This window comes from Trichosurus vulpecula, chromosome 1, assembly GCF_011100635.1.
Source record: "Trichosurus vulpecula isolate mTriVul1 chromosome 1, mTriVul1.pri, whole genome shotgun sequence".
NCBI lineage: Eukaryota > Metazoa > Chordata > Mammalia > Diprotodontia > Phalangeridae > Trichosurus > Trichosurus vulpecula.
The window spans coordinates 118,307,413-118,325,195 of NC_050573.1; positions in this window are offsets into that span (position 1 = coordinate 118,307,413).

Here is a 17,783-nt window from a genome sequence, read left to right on the forward strand (position 1 = left end):
TTTGAGTTCCAAATTCTTTCCCTCCATCCAATTCTCCCGACTTACTGAAAAGGCAAAGTAATATGATATAAATTATATAGGTGCCATCATATAAAATATATCCATATTAACCATGTTGCAAAAAAAGCAGAAAAAAAAACAAAGTGAAAAAGTATGCTTTAATATGCCCTCATAGTTCATCAATTTTCTCACTGAAGATAGCATGTTTCATCATGGGTGCCTTGAAATTGTCTTGGATCATTGTCTTGATCAAAGTAGCTAAGTCTTTCACAGTTGATCATTATTATAATGTTGCTGTTACTATGTACAATGTTCTCCTGCTTCTGCTTGCTTCACTTTGAATCAGTTCTTATAAGTCTTCCCAGGTATTTCTGAAACTATCCTATTCAATATTTCTTATTACACAATAGTATCTCACCATAATCATGTATCACAACTTGTTCAATCATTCCCCAATAGATGAGCATCCCTTCAATTTCCAATTCTTTGTCATCACAAAAAAGAGCTGCTACATATGCTTTTGTCTGTAAAGATCCTGTTCCGTTTTTCTTTGACCTCTTTGGGTTACAAATCTAGTAGTGTCATTCTGAATCAAAAGGCATACACAATTCTATAGTTCTTTGGATAGAGTTCTAAGGTATTCTCAGAATGCTTGGGCCAGTTCACAACTCCACCAACAGTGCATTAGTGCTACAATTTTTCCACATCCCTTCCAACATTTATCATTTGCCTTTTTCTGTAATGTTAGTCAATATGATGGGTGCAAGGTGGTACCTCAGAATTGTTTTAATTTGCATTTCTCTAATCAAAAGTGATTCAGAGCATTTCTAATGTCACTATTGATAGCTTTTATTTCTTCTTCTTAAAACTGCCTGTTCATCTGTTGTGACCATTTATCAACTGGAGAACAGCTCTTATTTTTATAATTTTTACTTAGTTCCCTATATTTTTTGAGGAATGAGGCCTTTTTATAGAGAAACTTTCTGTAATTTTTTTTCCTGGATTGCTACTTTTCTTCTAATTTTGGCTACACTAGTTTTGTTTATGCAAACGTTTTAATTTCATGTAATTAATCTTGTCCATTTTATCTCCTATGATCCCTCCTATCTCTAGTTTGGTCATAAACTCTTCCCTTATCCATAAATCTGACAGGTGCAGTTTTCCATACTCCCCTAATTTACTTATGATATCACCCTTTATACCTAAATCCTGTGCCCATTTTTATCTTATTTTGGTATATGGTGTGAGATATTGGTCTATACCTAGTTTCTACCAAACTGCTTTCCAGTTTTCCCAGGAATTTTTGTCAAATGGTGAGTTCCACTCCCAAAGCATTTATCAATCATTGGATTGCTATGCTCATTTACTACTGTGTATTGTGTCTCTGATCTATTCCAGGGATCCACTACTCTATGTCTTAGCCAGTACCAGAGTGTTCTAATGACTACTGCTTTATAATACAATTTGAGATCTGGTAAGGTAGGCTGCCTTCCTTCACAATGTTTTGTTTTTCATTAATTTCTTTGATATTCTTGATTTTTTCCTCATCAGATGAATTTTGTTATTAATTTTTCTAGCTCTATAAAATAATTATTTAATATTTTGATTGATATGGCATTTGAATAAACAACTGAGGCAGAATCGTTATTTTTAACATATTGGCCTGGCCTACTCATAGCAGATAAAATTTTCCAAGCCATTTTCCATTAAAAAAATTCAGTCACATTTGTGACCGATGCAAGAATTGTTGTACACTTCATGTAGAAACACATGTCTCATTTCTCTCCAGGCTACACTCTGGATCTCTTCTATCATGTTCCAGCCCTTTTCCTGAAGCCTCATTCAGTCCCTCAAATTCACATGTTTGGAAGTATGCTCCAATCCTGCAGCGTCTCTCTCTAATTGGATGACTCCTTTTAGAACCTCCATTTAAGGAGATCTCCCAGTTCAGCCATGCCTCATTAAACAATGATGATGATGATCATGATGATCACCATGATGAGCAATTCTATAGAGCTTTAAGATTTGCAAAGCACTTTACAAATATTATTGCATTTTATCCTCACAACAAACCTGGGTGGGCAATACTATTTTTATCCCCATTTCAGGGATGGAGCCAAGACGGTGGACTAAAGGCAGGGATTTGCTTGAGCTCTTCCCCAAACCCCTCAAAATACCTGTAAAAATGACTCTTAAGAAATTCTAGAGCAGCAGAACCCACAAAATGACAGAGTGAAACAAATTTCCAGCCCAAGACAACCCGGAAAGTCTACAGAAAAGGTCTATTGCACCAGTCTGAGAGAAGAGTGAAGTCCAGCATGGGCTATGCTGGCACAGAGGAGCCAAAGCAGGCCTCAGGGGACTGAATCACTGGCAGCTGCAGCAGTTTCCAAACTTCTTAACCCCCAAACACCAAAGACAACTTCGAAGATCGGTAGGAAAGTTCTGTCGGACCTATGTGAGAAAGGAGTGTGGTCTGGACCCAGCCCCAGGGCACTGGCAGTAGTGGGAGGCAGCAATAGCAGGGCCACTCCCAGAGCTCTCAGCCCACAGACAGTGTGGGCATCAAGTGGCTGATCAGAGGGGGATTGCAGTGATCTCTTTACTGGCATTGAGGCAGGATTCTTTTGCTCTGCTCTTGCTTGGATCTGGGTCTTGGTCCTGGGTGGTGGTCCTGGGGCAAGAAACAGCGCTAGCCTGGTGGAGCTTGCGGTGGCAGTGAAAAGAGAATCCTACTCACAGTTCTGAAACAGAAAAGAGTGCTTGTGGTCACTCGCAGACCACAGCACAGGCCAGGAAAGGAATAGACACCTCTCCTTTGATCATACAACTTCGGAAGAGCTGAAAATTTACAGGTCCCTACAAGTATCTCTGAAAACAGTTCTGCAAAATCCCAGAAGCTTGGAACAGTACACCACCATCTCCCCCTCAACTGGAACCAGAAGCCTACATTGAGAAAGAGCTAAAAAAGTGTCTGGCTGAAAAAATGAGTAAACAGCAGAAAAAAATCAGACTATCCCTACTTCATAGATGTAGAAACAGTGGTATTCAGAGGTTAAGTGACTTGCCCAGGGTCACACAGCTAGTAAGTGTCTGAGGTCAGATTTGATCTCTGTTATTTCTAAGCCCTGGCCCAAGACAACACTGAATAGTGAGTTTAGGTAACTATAAAGATGGTGGTGCCCTCATGGTAACCATGGAAATAAGGAAGTTGAGAAGAAAGGAAGTTTGAGGAAGAATAATAAAGAGTCCTGTTTTGGACAAGTTGCATGTGAGATGTTTGTAGTACATCTAATTATAGATTTCCAAAAAGAATTTGGTGACATGGAACTGGAGCTCAGGACAGACACAAAAGCTTGATAAATAGATCTGGGCATCACCTCCATGGAGGTGAATGGACCCATGGAAGGTGATAAGATTGCCAAGTCTAAGAGTACAATGGGAAAAGAGAAAAAGGTCCAGGACAGAGCCTTGTTGTTATTTTACAATCATTTCAGTCAGATCCAACTCTTTGTGACCCTTTTTGGGACTTTCTTAGCAAAGACACTGGAATGGTTTGCCATATCCTTCTCCAGCTAATTTTACAGATGAGGAACAGGGTGACTCAGCTAGTAAGTATCTGAGGCCAGGTTTGAACTCAGATCTTCCTGACTCTAGGCACAGTCCTCCATCCACTGCACCACCTAGCAGAGTCTTGTGGGATACCACAAGACCATATTAGTAGGCATAACCTGAATGACAAGAAATCTAAGGCACAGTCAAGTAGAAAGAAAACCAGGAAACTGTAGTATTATGAAAACCTAAAAAGGTATATGGGAAGAGAGTGTGATCAACAGTAATGACTGGTATTTGGATCTGGCCATTCAACCAGTGGACAAATTATACTTTATTGTGACCCTATTTCTCTGTCCTTTGCATAAGAAAAGCACAAGGCACTTTATCAGATACTATGCTAAAATCTGGGTAAACTACGCTTTTGACGTTTCTTGCATCTGCAAGTTTAGAAACTGTCAAAAAAAATAAAATTAAGTTATCATGTATTAGGTTATCTTGATTTGTCCTTATTGGAACCAATATAATTAAATTTATCCTGTCCCCAAGGAAAATAAAATCACCTCCTGGTGACCAACTCTCTGCTAATAAACCTTTCCAACATTTTTTGGACAACAGGTGTAGAATCTGTCTTGTATTCAGAATCTGTCCTGCTTGGTAGCATCTTCTAGAATCTGTGCTTCACCAGCACAGACATTTCAAATGTTAATTTATACATTCATTTATAATAACTGGGGGCAGTTAGGTGGCATAGTGCATGGAACATGGGTCTTGGAATCAGAAACACCTGAGTTCCAGACATTTACTAGCTGTGTGACCCTGAACAAGTCACTTAACCATTGTCTGCCTCAGTTCCTTTAACTGTGAAAGGGAAATCATAATAGTACTACTTCCCAGGGTCCTTGTGAACATTAAATGAGATAGCATTTGTAAAGTGCTTTTTACAGTTCCTGGTACATAGTAGATACTTTAAAAAAAAGTTTGTTCTCTCCTTTCTTCCAGAGTCAGTGTCAACATTCATTTATTCTGAGGTGTTGGAGTAGAACATAAACAGAGATAGTAATACCACATAGGCTAATTGTAATCCCATATATTGGTGTGACATTGTTAATATAAAGAACAATGACTCAGAATCAAAGGATCTAAGTTTAAATCCCGCTTCTGACCCTTACTACCTGTGTGACCTTGATCTTGCTTATCCTGGTCCACAGTTTCCTGAGCTGTAAAATGAGGGGACTGGACTAGATGGCCTCTCAAATCTTTTCCATTCCTCCATCCATGGTCCTGTTTAGAGTCCTAGTGTATTATAAATAAAGTCACTCTTCCAGCGCTTCCTCTTTTCTTCTCACCATAATCTCACATTGTTGTTGAGTCATTTCAATCATATCCAACTCTCCATGACCCCATTTTGGGTTTTCTTGGCAAAGATAATGGGGTGGTTTGCCATTTCCTTCTCCAGGTGATTTTACAGATGAAAAAACCAAGGCAAATAGGGTTAAAGGATTTACTGAGAGTCACAAAGCTAATAATTTGTCTGAGCTCAGATTTGAACTTGGGTTCTTCTGACTCCAGGGCTGGTGCTCTATCCACTGCACCACCTAGCTGCCCCAGTTTCACATTACTCAGCAAAAATTAACTTTGCTTTTGTAGAGGCTTAAATAATTAAGCACTAAATTGAATTGGCAAATGGAGAGAGAATAGTCCAGGGTCTGCTTATAGAAGCAACTCCTGTAAAAGAAAAAGAACGAATTTCTTTGTCCTCATTCACCCAACTTGCCATGTATTTTTGAAGTAGAGGCATTCAACCAGTATGGTACTATATATCCAGAAGGGAATAAAGACATACATTCCAGGAAAATATGGATACAAAGAGATAGAGTGGAAGTAGTTTCCAAGAGAGAGAGAAGACAGAGAGAGACAGAAAGAAGAAAGAAAGAAAAGAAAAGAAAGAAAGAAAGAAGAAGAAAGAAGAAGAGAAGGAAGAAAGAAGGAAGAAAGAAAGAGAAGAAAGAAGGAAGAAAGAAAGAGAAAGAAAGAGAAGGAAGAGAAGAAGAAGAGAAAGGAAGAAAAGAAAGAGAAAGGAGGAAGGAAGGAAGGAAAGAAAGAAGAACGGAAGAGAAGGAAAAGAAGGAAGAGAAGGAAGGAAGAAAGGAAGAAGAAAGAAAGAGAAAGAAAGGAAGAAAGGAAGGAAGGAAGGAAGAAGCCCTCTATGAAATCAAGAGAAAACTAGGCATGCCAATCAGAGTTGGACATTGGAAAAGGAAAGGAGATCCTGCATATCTCGTGAAATATCCTACCCAGCAGAGAGGTGCTGTGTCTTAGAGGAAACTTGTGAGATGCCACTGGAGAAAAAATACATTAAGGTATTCTAGTACCCGAAATTGTGAATTTCCTTAGATATACGGATTCTCTTTAGGTTTATCTTTCTAATGCTGAACGCTAAATTTGTGCCTACTATTTCTGTGGATTCTGTGGGAAAGTAGGACCTGGGTTTATGGGGAGTGGGATATTTTGTAATTATATACTACAACAACTGTGTCATTCTAGGAAATGTCCTTCTGAGACCTAATTTTATCTACTGGCTCATTGTTAATGAGAAGCTTATTGATGGGGACTCATGAGATTTAATATCGGGAACAAAGGCTCCCAAAGTACCTTTAAAACCCAAGGGTGGTAGCCCTTCTGGGAACCAAGCTTGTAAATCTAAGAACAAGTTATAGGGGGTAGCTTAGAGGAGGTACTGCAGTGATAATTGTCTTAGGGCTAGTTGGGGAAAAATAAAATACTAAATCTTAAAAAATAGAATTGATATTTCTGTTCCCAAATTGTAGGACTAGGAGGATTGAGTAAAAGTTGTAGAGAGGTGGATTTAGGCTTGACGTAAGGGGGAAACATTCTTAGCAGTTAGAGATGTCCAAAATAGAGCGGGCTGCATTCTTCTTCACTGGAGGGATTAAAGAAGTGGGTGGTCAATTACTTGTTGGGGAAATTGCAGACAGGATTCTTCATTGTCTGGGTTGGCTGGATGGCCTCTGACTTCCCTTCCAACTCTGAGATTCTGTGATTCATATATCTGGCTACTATGGTATGGATATCAGTGGAGGGAGTATGCACAATGATGAAGCAATGTATTTGTCAAGATGTTAAAAAAGTCATTTCATTATGTATTATGCTTGCACTGTCCTTTACTGTCCTCATGTTCTCTATATGTCAAAATATTTGTATTTTTTGATGATAAGTTCACAATAAAAAATTTTAACGAAATTTAAAAAATAAAGAATATACACACTAGGAGCAGAAAATTAAGTGAGCAAATGACCAAGATGGGTAGAAATGTAATATTTGCAAAGAATTCAACACATTTTCTCTAAGCAATTACATAGCTATTTAAAGTCACAAATAAGAGTCAGTTAAGTCCATTTTATTGAAAAAAAAAAAGGACAGGTGTCTTTGTAGCTAAATGTCATACACCAAATCCCCTCTTCCCCCACCACTGCCCAATAATATCCTATGGGTTTGGGTTTGTTTATTTGAGTAACAGTCCCCCACAAACTAATCATGTAATGCCTGTGTACCTAGATCTGAAAATATCTCCCCACATTCTAAAATTACCCCTGTATACTTGAACACACTCCTTATATTATTAGCTCCAGAAAGGCATGTAGCTCCTTTTAGATTGGGCTGCAGATTTGGCTATAGTAAAATTTGTCTGGAACATCTGAGAAAGGAACAACCCCCTCACCTCAATGTTGGTTCAGCAGCTTTATAATTTATTTTATAGCACAAATCCTTCTTCTTCTTTAGGGAGTGTCTGTTTGTCTTTAAACCAGTTAAGGCTTTGGGTAGTTTCTTCAGTATTTATTATCTTGGGATAGCTTGATGAAGATTAAAATGACTTGAGTAGATAATAGGCTTTGGATCTGGCCAGGAACAGAATGATTATCTGTAGTCCAAACCCAGAACACTACATTGCCTACTGTGGGATCAAATTTATTTTAAAATATTAGTATAAATGTCTTTTAACCACTTTTTGTTTTATCTGACACAGGGTCTCTTTTTCACAATCTCATATTTAAAGCTTTTTCCCCAAAATCTCCTCCCTCTTCATTGAGGAATTCTTTCTTATCTTTTTTTATTTCATTATATTAAATATGAACTCATTAACATTCTAAAATTATCTAAAAGGTTCCCCTCACTTCAAAATTAAGCACAATTTGCTAAGCCTCTTCATTAATGTTTTCCATCCTACCCAAGCCATGTATGTCACCTGAAGCTTGCCATTTTTCTTTCCTTTAAAAAATACATTTTATGGTGCTTTTTGTTTTATATCATCGTCCTTTCCACATCCTTTCTTCCCACCTGTAAATTGAGTTCTCTTTTGTGACAACTGTGATGAAGGTCTGGTACATGCCCAGAGTGCCTCAGATGATATCTCCATGTGGAAGATGCTAGGGAGAATATGGCATCTCTCCATATGGAGGACACTTGGGAACTGCTCACAGAATAATCCTGATGATGTGTAAGACAAGTGTCCTGGAGTGATAGACTGCAGAGTATGTATAGACATTCTGTAACTGGTTCTGGCTGGCTAACCGCTCAGCTTCCTTGGCTGTGGAAGTACTCAACAAAACCTGTTGATGTCAGCAACTTTTTACCTCTCTGCTCATGGGAGAGTTCAGCAATCTATGAAGGGTGTGGGGTCCTATAAGCTTGTGAGTTCCAAAGGTCTAAAAGGCCATTCGGCATCAGCTTTTACAGAGTTTACAACCAATGTAACATCAATGCCCCATGGGTGAAGAGAGTGGAGCCTGCCCGGGCAATCCCTCATTCTAGAGTTCTAGTGTTGCAATCAACATGCACTGATGCCTGGAAGAGAAAAGAGTTTTGGGAGTGACCCTAAGGAACCTAGTCCTGGAGTAGCAGAGATGCAAGTTCATCCGGCAAGCATGTCACATCTGGACATGAGACTGGTGAGACCAAAGCTGTGTAGGTATGGAGCCAGGTTTTGCACCAAATCCTCATCCCAATGCAGATCTATGTGGTATGTTTGTTACTGGTATAACTTTGAAGCAAATATTCCTTTTTTAAAATCCACCCAGTGTTAAGTGATCAAATAAAACTGGGGTGCTAGTCACTGAGTTCCTAAAATGGAAAGGCACAGCTTATGGGGCTCCATCCAGTATCAAAGATAGAACCCCAAATCTCCTTCAAGGTACCTAAGAACCCTGAAAAGAAGATGCCGCTTATATGGCCCTCTGAGAGTGAAGCCAGAGCATAATTATTACACACACACAAAACAGTTAAGCAGAAATAATCAATTCAGTTACTACATTTAACAATGTACGTAGCATTCTGTCCTCATTGATCCCTACCTTTCTTTATTGGGAGAAGGAAGGTGTGTTTCATTGTTCCAGATTTCTTTTATTATCACTTTCATGTATTGATAGATGGAGTAATTCATGAATGTGGACCTGCCCCACATTGATGTGAAATGTAATTTTTCCATGCCTTTTCACCCAAAACTCATATCCATTTTTTTTTCATAAGTCCTCCAAAGACCCACAGTAAAAGTTATGATTTGGTAGTTTTCATATATCAGGGCACCATGTACTTCTGGTGTCAGTGTCCATCCGCTGTCTTTTATTCCAGCTCCATAGTTACCAGTCCATGTTCTTTTCTAGTCACACAGATTCTGATTTTTTCACCTCAAGTCTCATGAACCTGCAACTGTGAGTAAAATGTGGCAGTCCACTGAATGATAAATCGGTATAGAAGATCCTCCCTATTACAGTGTAAGCCCAGCTCTCCCTTCCCCCTTGCAGACCTATAGACTCTCCTGCTTGGAGACTGATAGGCCCTGAACAAAGAACAGGACACAATGGACAGGAAATATTTCTGAAACTGCTTTTTTGAAGACCTAGCCAGCCAGTCCTCAAAAACAAAATGACTGACAAGATCTTCCCCTCCCGAAGGGAGTGGCTACCCTCTCTGGCGGAGAATGTCCGGGACAGTTAGCAGTAAGTTTTCCTTGTTCAGGACACTATAAAAGTCACCAGGTGGGACAGGCACATTGGAATCTCACCCATGGAGGGGATGCTTTGCCTGGGATTACATTCAGAAAACCACCAAGGAAGTTGTAAAAGGGGTTCCCCAGCTTCAGAGAAGCCTTGGGTGCAGGTGCTGAACATGAAGTGTATGTTGTATGTTGTGTGTGTGTCTTTTGTCATTGTCGCTGCATTTGTAGAAAAGAGAGGGATTCCCCAGCTTGGAGAAACCTTGGGCAGCGGTGTTCCTCTGAACAGGTATTGCCTCTGTATGTCTGTGTCTCTGTCTTTGTCACTGCATTAACTATGTAGTAGGAATTGTTAAATAATGTGGTTGCAGGGTTAATAGAGCATTTCCCCTGTCTTTCAATGAAAACTTTGTTCTGTTGGGAGTGTGTCTTATTGCCACCACGAATCCAAATCCAAACCTAACCTAGCTTAATCGAACACCCACTTACACTTACCCAATGTCATTCCATTTTCCTACTGGCTACTTGCAATTTTTAATTCCTCTGAGGACATGGCACTTCTTGATGTATTGCTATGTAGCTTTACCAAGGTACTTAAAGAATCAGGTTTTGCAAAGTAATATGATAGATACTGTGTTGGGCTTGGAGGTAGAAACACCCAGCTTAAAATCCTACCTGTAACATTTGATACCTGTGTAATCCTGGACAAGTCAGTTAATTTATCTGACCCTTAGCTTCCTTGTTGGTAAACACAGGTTGTTTTGAGGATCAAATTGTGTGTGTGTGTGTGTGTGTGTGTGTGTGTGTGTATATGTACATGTAACTGCATATATTAGTATATATGTATGTATACTCATGTATGCATATATAAATGTTAGGTTGTGTATGTCTGTGTGTATACACACACACACACTTATGACTTGGAAAATCTTACTGTATTATAAAAATGTAGATATTATTAATTGCAGAAAAAAGTAGTTTGAGATCCTTGAGTGCACAGTTCAAATACCCACATTTGGCATTTGGTCTAGTACAATGTCCTTCTTTCATTCAACTTTAGGAGCAGCTTATTGTCCACCTGGAATGACCATCCAAGACATCTGTTATCAGTGGACTAAGTTCTCACTCTGTTCAGTCAATTGTGTGTTCTAGTCTGGTTCATTATTGCTCTCCTGTGGACTTTTCTGAATTCTTTGCAACAGCTATATGATCATTAATAAAGTAATATTTCTTTTGTTTGCATTCTGCATAGGGTACCTTTTATGCAAGCAATCAGCAAGCATTTATTAAGCACATTTTATGTGCCAATGCCTGTCTAAGTACAGGGGTTGTACAAGTACAAAAAATGAAATAATCCATATTTATAATGAGTTTACATTCTCACTGTGAAGATAAGTACATACATGCACATATACTTATATATGGGTTTATATGTATATTTATTTACATATTTATTTATATATATTTATATATGTACATGTATAAATTATGTAAACATAAAGTCAATAAATATCAATACCTGAAAAGTAGTTAAATGCAAAATAGTTTGGGAGGCAGGGCACTAACAATTATAGGGATGAGGAAAGGCGTCATGCAAAATATGATGCTTGAGCTGTGACTTAAAGGAAGAGATAGACTTTTTGAGGGAAAGGTAAAGAAGAAGGAATTCTAGGCATGTGGGGCAGCCAGTGTAAAGACATGGAGACAAAACATGGAATATAATGTCTAAGGAAAAGTAGGAAGGCCAGTTTGAGCATGTATACAATATTCAATTTTTTTTTAATGTCAGTGCTCAGAATCACAAAATTTTGGAGTTAGTGAGATATGCAAAGTTATTCTAGTTCAAATTGATCCATGAACAGAAATTCCCAGACCCTCTGAAAACGTCATCTAATTTCTTTTGAAGTGTTGGGGCCTATACTACCTCCTCAGTTGTTGAATGGATCATGAAGACGATTATCTCTTTAATCACTGAGAGAAAGAGAGAAAGAGAAAGAGAGAGAGAGAGAGAGAGAGAGAGAGAGAGAGAGAGAGAGAGAGAGAGAGAGAGTACTTACTCTCTGCCAAGGACTTAAGGTCAGGAAGATGTTGGATTCAAGTACCACCCAAAGATGTATACTTACTAGCTGAATGACCTTGAGAAGGTCACTGAATCTGGGTCTTCCTCGGTATCCTTAACTTTAAAATGAAGGGGTTGCACTCTCTGATCTATAGAATCTTTCCCAGCACCAAAACCATGATCCAAGGTGAACTACGTCATTCTTAAGCATCTTGTGCAATTTTAATGAATACAAATATGTTGTTTGAGGAGGTTATATCTTTTTTCTTGATGGGTCAAATGTTATTTCAAAATTAATAAATGAGAAATAAAGATCTTATAGTCTCTATATCTCTATAATGGTATAGCCTTTGTCTTGTAGAAAATTGTCTAAGAAAGCCCATGTTTTTACTTTTCATATTTTAGTGAAGGATTACCTCAATGTAGGCATAAATTGTATTCATGAAAATGTTCTAAAGACAAGAAAGAATGCATATGGGTAAGTAGTTGCTGGTGCCTTATTGGTCATTTGTTCTGAGTAAAGGATCCATGAACTTTTCCATTATTTTGGAATATTTCCTCTTCACGACTTATCTTAAGAACTCATCCTGAGGGCCTTGAAAATTGTCTTATTTGTCTTGAATGTCTTCTATTTATATTTGGTCAGGTCTGACTAAATTCACTCTTGTAAGTTTCATTGCTACTTCTTCACATGGTATATCAAACACTGAGGCTGAAAAGTCATGTCATAGTTTTACTATTGGAATGAAAATAATCACCATTAAGATTAGCACATTTGTTCCATTCTACATGCAATTGTTGTCTAACTGCCAATTTCACCTACAAATGTGTTCAGAATGATTTGACTTAACTGGATCACATGCCAAATTCTCTGTAGGCTTTTTATTTCCTTAATTGCTTTTTAATGTTTTAGGGGTGACATGCTTGTACTCTCTCAACATTCACTTCTAAAATGTTTTGCAAATGGGATTGTTTTATAAACCAGTGGTGCCCTTGGAAACCCAATCCTTCTCTTTGGCACTGAGACTGAGTATGTACTGCCTGAGGCAATTTCAGAGGTCTTTTGGCCTCCTTCTTGTGAGGATTGTTTTGGGAGCTGTTGACATTTTAAACAGTTTCTTTTCATCTTTATACTTTCTTCCATGTTTTATTTACTTTGTCCTCAGTTTTCAATAGACCTGTAGAGAGATAGCCAATTTTAAAAACATGATTACTGCATCTATAACCTTTTTTGTCCTGTTAAAATGTATCAAACGAACAGGTTTTTTTGTTTGTTTGTTTGTTTGTGTTTTATATCTTTTGGTTACTGTTCAATACATTTCATACTCAGGGCCTGCCTTCTGATTCTCTTCTAAAAATGTTCATGACATACGAGTTTGAGTATTCTGAGTAGTCAATAAGCTGTTAGATAATCTTTCATTTCTTAATCTTTAAGCATACATCCAAACACAGCCTTCACCTATACCTTCTTTCACATTTCACAGTCTTCTCCTACATCCTCTTTCACGTTAAAGCAACATATTATCAAAGTATAATATAGACACCATGTGATGTAGAAGACCTAGTGCTACACAAGGAGTCAGGAGAGTAGGTAGGTGGCACAGTGGGTAAAAGGCTGGGCCTGGAGTGAGGAAGACCTGAGTTCAAATCCAGCTTCACTACACTTACCAGCTGTGTAACCTGGGAAAGTCATTTAACCCTGTTTGCCTCAGTTTTTCATCTGTAAAATAAGGTGGAGAAGGAAATGAAAAACCACTCCAGTATTTTTGCCAAGAAAATCCCAAATGGGATCACAAACAGTGGGACATGACAAATGAACAACAATGATGAGTAACATCCTTCTGCTGACACTCCTTGTGTAACCATGGCCAAACCACTGAATTTCACAGAGCCTCAGTCTCCTCATTTGTCAGATGGGTGTAATTAACGATGCCTAGAGTGCCTACTCACAAAGTTGTTTTCAGCATAGAATGAGCTAATTTCTACAATGACTTTTGGAGAAACTTCACTGCCTAAATACTAGCTATGATTTTGACCGGAGAACCAGGTCATGTGCTTCATGCTCATTCATCCTCTGGAGCAAGTGTTAGTACAAGAGCTGCTTTAGAGTCCTGAAGGATGTTTTTGTAACTGTGAGTACTACATGGACAGATGATAAAATATAATGATAATAAAGATGATAATGATGTTGATGATAAATGACTAGCATTCACATAGAACTTTAAGTCTTATAAAGCACTTTACCAATATTATGTGGTTTTATTCTTGAAACAACTCTGGAACATAGAGGCTCTCATTATTCCTCTTTTACAGATGAGAAAAACTGAGGTAAGCAGAGGAAAGTGACTTAACCAGGATCTCATAACTTGAAAGTATTTGCAGCCTGGTTTGAATTAGGGTCTTCCTTACTACAATTCCAACACTTTATCCACTGTGTCACATAGCAGCTGCCTCATTAAAAATTATTTTATATTTTTGAAGTATTCCATGAAATGGTGATTATTTTTGGTATTGTGTGCAAAAGGAAAACATTTTCATGATGCTTTATTAGTCTATCCAAATACAACCCAGTATCCATCTTTTTCTATGTAGCTAAATTTTCATGTCTTTCAGTCTCATTTATGACAATGTTGTAAATATAGAGGTGGTACAGTTTCTAGTATTGTGTCATCATGGCTTACTAGATGAAAATTACACATGAAGAATATTAAAAATTAAATAAAATATTTTAGGACACTAAAAACTATAATATTCTTAATAGGCCCATTTTCTTCCTCTCTACCACAATCACTCTGAAAGTATAAGGGATCCATGACACCCCAGATCTATCACTTGGTAAGCAGCCTTATGATGATGAATCTCTCTATACTGAATTAGAATGGTCCTCAGATGTCAGACTCCATCACAGCCCATATATATGAAGGCTTTCTAACTTAGCAGGGCCTGTCAGAACTTTCACTTCAAGGGCAAAATCTTCCAGATTTGGCATCAAGACTATATATCTTCAAGGCTCAGAAACAGTCTCATTCCACAATGGAGAAAGATTGAGTAATATTTTTTTGTGAAGGTCCTTTTCCCTTATCACCTCAAATATGGTCTTTATCAGTAAAGTTGTCCCCCTACAATTCTTTGAACTTCTCATCAAAAGGGTTGTTAATGATCATGAAGAAAAGGAAGCAACTAACCAAACAAGAGATGGAGAACATCATGAAATGCAAAATGGACAACTTTGATTATAGTAAATTAAAAAGTTTGGGCACAAAGTCAATGCAACCAAAATTAGAAGGGAAGCAGAAAGCTGGGAAACAATTTTTACAGCTAGTATCTCTGAAAAAGGCTTCATTTCTAACAGATGTAGAGAACTGAGTCAAATTTATAAGAATACAAGTCATTCCCCAATTGCTTTTTTCAGAGGAAGAAATTAAAGCTTTCTACAGTCATATGAAAAAATGCTCTAAATCACTATTGATTACAGAAATAAAAATTAAGACAACTCTAAGGTACCACATCACACCTATCAGATTGGCTAATATGACAAAACATTAAAATGATAAATGTTGGAGAAGGTGTGGGAAAATTGGAACACTAATTCGTTGTTGGTGAAGTTGTGAACTGATCCAACCATTCTGGGGAGCAATTTGGAACTATGTCTAAAGAAAGGGCTATAAAACTGGGCATAACTTTTGATCCAGCAATACCACTATTAGAACTATCCCAAAGAGATCATAAAAAAAGGAAAAGCAGCTCTTTTTTTGTGGTAGCCAAGAACTGGAAATTGAGGGGATGCCCATCAATTGGGAAATGGATAAACAAGTTGTGTTATATAAATGTAATGGAATACTATTTTCCATAAAAATGATGAGCAGACAGATTTCAGAAAAACCTGGAAAGACTTACATGAACTGATGCTGAGTGCAGTGAGCAGAACCTGCAGAACACTGTACACAGTAACAGCAACATTGGGCTATGACCGACTTTGGTAGACTTAGCTCTTCTGTGCAATACAATGATCTAAGACAGGCCTGCACAACCTGTGGTCCACAGGCTGCTTATGGCCCTTGGGCCACTTGCAGCACACCAAAGGGTTTCAGGTGGCCCATAAAAAATGTAGAGGAAAACATCCTATGTATGTAGAGGAAATCCTTGAGCATGCTACAAGTGGTGGCAGGTTGTGCAGGCCTGATCAAAGATAATTCCAAAAGACTTATGATGGAAAATGCGATCCACATCCAGAGAAAGAACAGATGGAGTCTGAATGCATATCAAAGCATACTATTTTGTTTGTTTGTTTGTTCTTTGTTTTCTTTTGTGTGTTTTTTTCCCTTTTGTTCTGATTCTTCTTTCACAACATGACCAATACAAAAAAAAAAAAAAAAGAAAAGGAAGCAACAATTGCAATGAACGATGAAAACTAACAAGAATAAGTCAAACCAAAGTTACCTCATTTCCTTTTCTTTTTTACAGTCAGTAAAATTTCAGGTGAAGAGAAGGATGTCAATATAATCTAAAAATAATATTCATGGAACATTTAATAAGATCCTGTGCTAAGTGCTGGGGATACAAAAAAGAGGCCAAATCCAGTCCCTGCTTTCAAAGAGTTCACAGTATAATGGAGGAGACAACAAGTAAAAAAAATGTACAAGTAAGATAAATAGGAAATAATTTTAAATGGGAAGGCACTAGAATTAAGAAATATCCAGAGGGTCCTCCTGTGGAAGGTGGAATTTTAATTGGAATTTGAAAGAAGCCAAGGAGTCCGGGGAGGCTAAGAAGTGGAAATAAAGAGGGAGAACATTCTAGGAATGGGGAAAAAAGAGAAAATGCCTAGAAACAAGAGATGGAGTCTTGTTCATGGAATATCAAGGAGGTCAGCATCACTGAATAAAAGAGTACATGTCTTGGCATAAGGTGTAAAACTGGAGAGATAAGGAGCTAGGTTATTGAAGATTCAGAATGCAAAACACAGAAATTTGCACTTGATCCTATGATAACTGATATGGGGCCACTGGAGTTTATTGAGTATGGGAGATAGAATGGTAGGACAGGTACTTCAGGAAAATCACTTTGTTGACTAAGTGGAGGATGGATTACAGTGAGAAAATACTTGTGGCAGGCAGACTCATCTGCAAGCTAATGTAATAATCCAAGCCTGAGGTGATGAGGTACCAAGGTAGTGGTAGTTTTAGAGGAGAGAAGGAAGCATATCGGAGAGAGATGACAAAGGTGAAATTACCAGGCCTTGTCAACAGATTGGATATAAGGATTAGGGAGGGTGAGAGGTAGTGATGTCAAGGATGATCCCTACATTTCAAGCTTGGGGGAATAGACTAGGAGAACAGTATTATTCTTCACAATAATGGCAAAGTCCAGAAGCAGGAAGGTTTCATGGAGAAATATAATGAGTTCAGTTTTGGACATGACAAGTTTAAGATGTCTCCTGGATTTCCAGTTTGGGATGACTTAAATGCAATTGGAAATTCAAGCCTAGAGATCAATAGAGAGTTTAGCTCCAGAGAAGTAAATTTGTAAATCATTAGATGAAAATTAAGCCCATGAGAACTGACAAGATTATCAAGCAAAATAGTATATATAGAGAGAAAAAGGCCCAGAATAGAGCCCTGTGGGGCTTGTATGGCCAGTGAGTGTGATTGGGATGAAGATGCAGCAAGAGACTGAAGAGTGAACTGATACGCAGGAGGAAAATCAAGAGCATGTCCTCAAAACATAGAGAAAAGATAATATCAAGAATAGGAGGGTGATCAACAGTGTTAAAGGCTGCAAAAAAGTCAAGAAGAATGAGGACTGAGAAACAAAAATTGGATTTAGCACTTAGAATACCATTGGTAACTTTGGAAAGAGCAATCTCAGTGGAATGATGATGTTGGAAGCTGGATGTAGCCAGTTAAGAAGAGAGTGAAAGAAGAGCAAGTGGAGGCATTTATCATAGACAGTCTTCTCTCTTATTCTCTGTAAATTTTCATTATTTTTTCCCTAATTCCATATTAAAATAATTTTTTTTAACATTTGAGTTTTTTTAAAGTTATGAGTTAGAAATTCCATCCCTCCCTTCTGTCCCCTCCTCCCTCCCTGAGCTGGTAAACAATCAGATAAAGGTAATATATGTGCAATCATGTAAAACATTTCCATATTAGTCATTTT